A 4522-nucleotide genomic window follows, 5' to 3' on the forward strand; every position below is an offset into this window, starting at 1 on the left:
CATGTAGCTGGTATTTCTGCCTTCCCACATAACCTTTATATATCAATTATCACTTCCAACTTTCTCTCTTGAACCATCATTTTTCATCCTCCCCAGCTGCCATCTCACTTGTTTTCCTCTTCACGGTTGCCCAATTTCCTTTTGTAAAGTAGCTCTTCTAAATTCCTCAGCCTGTTCTCAACAACAACCAACAGTGGCCGCATGATAAGGCGAAGAACACAAAACTGAGAGGTTGCTTTATACACTGATGAGTGACAGAGCAATTAACATTCCACTTATCTGATTAGTACAGAGATTAGTTTGGAGATTGGCTGTCATACAAAAGTTGAGGTTCTGAAATATTTTCTATTGCAGTATTTTTTCTAAATTTCTTTGATCTTTCTTCCTTTTTTCTCATAGAGAAGGTACTAGAATGAAGCTGTTCTGCTGTATCTTTATGATTTTCCATCTTTTTCTGCTTCACCAGTCTTGTTTCAACAAATGGAATTAGAGATGAATTTGTTGTGTTTGCCTATGGAAAAACACTCTTTTAAAGTAATGACAATTATCAAGAGAGGAGAAAGAAAGGACTTTCCGAATATTTATTATACTTCAAAATGACTCATATGCTAATAAAGTCAATGCCTTAGGGCCAGTTGAGAACTTATGCATAGATTAGAAAAGGATTAGGAGCAGCAATTAATTTATAACAAGGATAAGTGAAATGGGAGTTTTTCTTAAGGGAACTGCTTTTAGAAAGTGTATTCAATTCATTCCCAGTTTCTAGTTTCCTTTTGTTACTTTTACCTGTTGGCTTGTTAAAATTCAGAGTAAAACAAAGATTGCCCTCTTACATTCAATTGACCTTATCCCTATGATATACCTGTTAGGGAGAGATAGTGTTCCTATTCTCAAGAGGGTTAAAGTTCCCCAGGAGGAATATCTTATCATATAGTAGCTACCTGTTTACTTAGTGTTAAGGAGCAACAAGATAGGAAGGCCAACTAAAGTTCCTTGTGTAAGTCAAGCTTTTACTTGGTATCCTGGAGGAAGAGATTTTTAAGAGAAAACTTGAAGAATGGCTCTGAATTAGCCAAGGAAATCTAAGTTTCAGGCAGTAGTGAAAAATGCATGCTGTGGGGAAAGGCAGAGAAGACCTTAGTACATATAATCCTTTATAAAAGCAACAAAAATGCTAGAAATTGGTCAAAATCAACCTTTTCAAAACTGAGGAAATTAACAAAATGCTTGCAACAATTTAAGAAGCATTTATTGCCGGGCGCGGTGGCTCAAGCCTGTAATCCCAGCACTTTGGGAGGCCGAGGCGGGTGGATCACGAGATCAAGAGATCGAGACCATCCTGGTCAACATGGTGAAACCCTGTCTCTACTAAAAATACTAAAAATTAGCTGGGCATGGTGGCGTGTGCCTGTAATCCCAGCTACTCAGGAGGCTGAGGCAGGAGAATTGCCTGAACCCAGGGGGCGGAGGTTGCGGTGAGCCGAGATCGCGCCATTGCACTCCAGCCTGGGCAGCAAGAGCGAAACTCCGTCTCAAAAAAAAAAAAAAAAAAAAAAAAAAAAAAGAAGCATTTATTTAAGAAAAACTACTGAATCTTGGTAAGAACAGCAGGGTTTGCAATATTGTAATTTAATCTACCCCCATCTCCCTTTTTCAGTTCTATGATAGCCTTGAAAACTAGTAGCCTCGCAAATATGAGAGCTGTGAGAACCAGCATGCTTGCCTTCACCGGAGGAGGCAGACTGGATTTGGGAGCTCCTCAGAAAGTCTCATCTTGAGACCATTTTCACTATTTGACCTGAAAGGCAGCTCCCTGGAGAAAATCCATTCACAGGGTATTATTTGACCAGACATCCTGGCTTCAGCTGACTCCACAAGAAAACTTTATTGCAAAGCAATTGTTTAACTTTTCCGTTACATAAATCTCAACATAAATTGGGGCAAACAAGAGGTTAACCATAAACTTAAGACTCTCTAGAGAGTGAGATGTTCATAGGAGGCTTTAAAATGCTCTGAAGCCAGGTATGGTGGCTTATTGCTGTAATATCATCACTTTGGGAGGCTTAGATGGGAAAATTGCTTGAGGCCAGAAGTTCAAGACCAGCCTGGGCAACAAAGTGAGACCCCCACCTCTACAAACAATAAAAAACATATCTGTAGTCCCAACTGCTTGGGAGGCTGAGACGGGAGGTTCACTTGATCCCAGAAGGTTGAGTCTACAGTGAGTCATGTTCATGCCACTGCGCTCCATCCTGGGTGACAGAACAGAACCCTGTCTCAAAAAATTAAAATTAAAATTAAAAAAAAATAAAAATAAAATGCTCTGACGCATTACTGGAGATTTAGAAGTCTGTGTGAATGTGCAGGGCAGTGGGTATGACCATGAAAGACTTGAAGGAGTTTCAATGGTTTGATTTGGGCTGAACTTGAGGCCCTATTCAAGCAGGAAGTGAAAGTTAAGCCAAAACTATATGAACACTGAAGATGTGCCCCAATATACAAACATAGAGACCCTCAGAAAAGGGGAAAATAATTATTGGGTCAAAGCATTTAAAGATCTCTGTTAAATCATTAGCTGATCATTTAAGCTAATCCAGCAGAATTCTGTAGCTATAAAACACATGGACTACAGGCATTACCAAATTAGTCCACAGAATTCACTAAACAAACAGCAGCAAGAACTACAACAAATAGCAACATCAATAAACCAGGCCAGGTGCAATGGCACATACCTTTAGTCCCAGCAACTCAGGAAGCTGAGGCAGGAGCATTGCTTGAACCTGGGAGGTCAAGGCTGCAGTGAGCCATGATTGTACCACTGCACTCCAGCCTGGGCAACAGAGCAGGACCCTGTCTCCAAACAAACAGATAAATGAACAAAAACCAATAAACCCTGGGGTAGGGTATATCTGATTTTCAGAGTTACTGCCATCTATTATTTAAAATGTCCAGTTTCAAAAACAAAAGCAATTGCAAGTGATACTGTGAAACATAAAAGTGTGGTCCTTACATGGGGAGTGGGAGAGAGGGGGGAAACAATCAATAGAAACTGTTCCTGAGGCAGTCAACACATCTGATTTACCAGAAAAAAAGACTTTACGTCAGTTCTTATCTTGAAAGAGCTGAAGAAAACCATGTGTAAAGAACTAAAGTATGACCATAATGCCTAACTATAAATAAAGATAGGTAAATTATAACGAAGAACCAAATAGAAATTTTGGTGTTGAAATTGCAAAGCCTGAAATGAAAAATCCAGTAGAGGGGCTTAACATCAGACTTGAGCAGGCAGGAGAAACAATCAGCTCATGTGAGGACAGGGTAATTAAACGTACCCAGTCCAAGGAACAAAAGGAAAAATGACTAAAGAATAATGGCCAGGCACGGTGGCTCACACCTGTATTCCCAACATTTTGGGAGGCTGAGGCAGGCAAATCACCTGAGGTCAGTCAGGAGTTTAACAGCAGCCTAGTCAACATGGTGAAACTCTACCAAAAATACAAAAATTGGCCAGGTGTGGTGGCATGTGCCTATAATCCCAGCTACTTGGGAGGCTGAGGCTGGGGAATCATCTGAACCTGGGAGGTGGAGGTGCCAATAAAATAAAATAATGAATCAAAGCCTCAGGGACCTGTGGGATACCATTGAGCATATTCACAAATGCATCATAAAAGTCCCAGAGGGAGAAAAGAAGCAAAAGGGAGGAGAAAGAAGGTTTAAAGAAATAATGGCTGAAATTTTCCCAAATTTGATAGAAAACTACATATCCAAGAAGCTCCACAAACTCCAAGTGGGATGAACTTAAAGAGAGCCACACATAGACACATCATAGTCAGACTGTAGAAAGCCAAAGAAAAAATGAAAATTACGAAAACAGAGAATAGCAATTCATCATCATTTATAAGGGATCTTCAACAGAATAAAGAGCTGACTTATCAGAATCTATGGAGCCAGAAAGCAGTGGGAGAATGTATTTAAAGTGCTGAGAGGAAAAGAGTCTACATCCAAAGAAGCTATTCTTCAAAAACAAAAGAGAATTAATATATTCCCACATAAATGAAAACTCAGGAGAGGCTTTGCTTGTAGACTTGCTCTACAAGAAATACTAAAGGGAATCATTCAGTCTACAATCAAGACACTATGCAATAAACTGAATCCACATGAAGAAATAAACAGTACTGCTCAAGGTACTTAAATAAGAAAATAAAAGGTAGTATAAATGCATTTTTTGTTTGTAACTCTTCCGCTATCCAATTTAAATATAACCACAAAAAATAATAATTATAAAAGACTTTTCAATAGGTTTATAATGTATAAAGATGTAATTTGTATGACAATAATAAGGGAGGGGATGGAACTATGTTGGAACAAAAAATTTTTTTCTTTTAAGTGAAGTCAGACTGGAGTATTGTGGGCCCTTATCCAATGTGACTCCAAAATTTCTATATTCGATTGAAATTAGGCTGCTATTAACCAAAACTATATTGTATTGAGACACTAATTGCAGTTCAGCACAACCACTTCA

The sequence above is a fragment of the Saimiri boliviensis genome, chromosome X (genome assembly GCF_048565385.1).
Source record: "Saimiri boliviensis isolate mSaiBol1 chromosome X, mSaiBol1.pri, whole genome shotgun sequence".
Classification (NCBI taxonomy): domain Eukaryota; kingdom Metazoa; phylum Chordata; class Mammalia; order Primates; family Cebidae; genus Saimiri; species Saimiri boliviensis.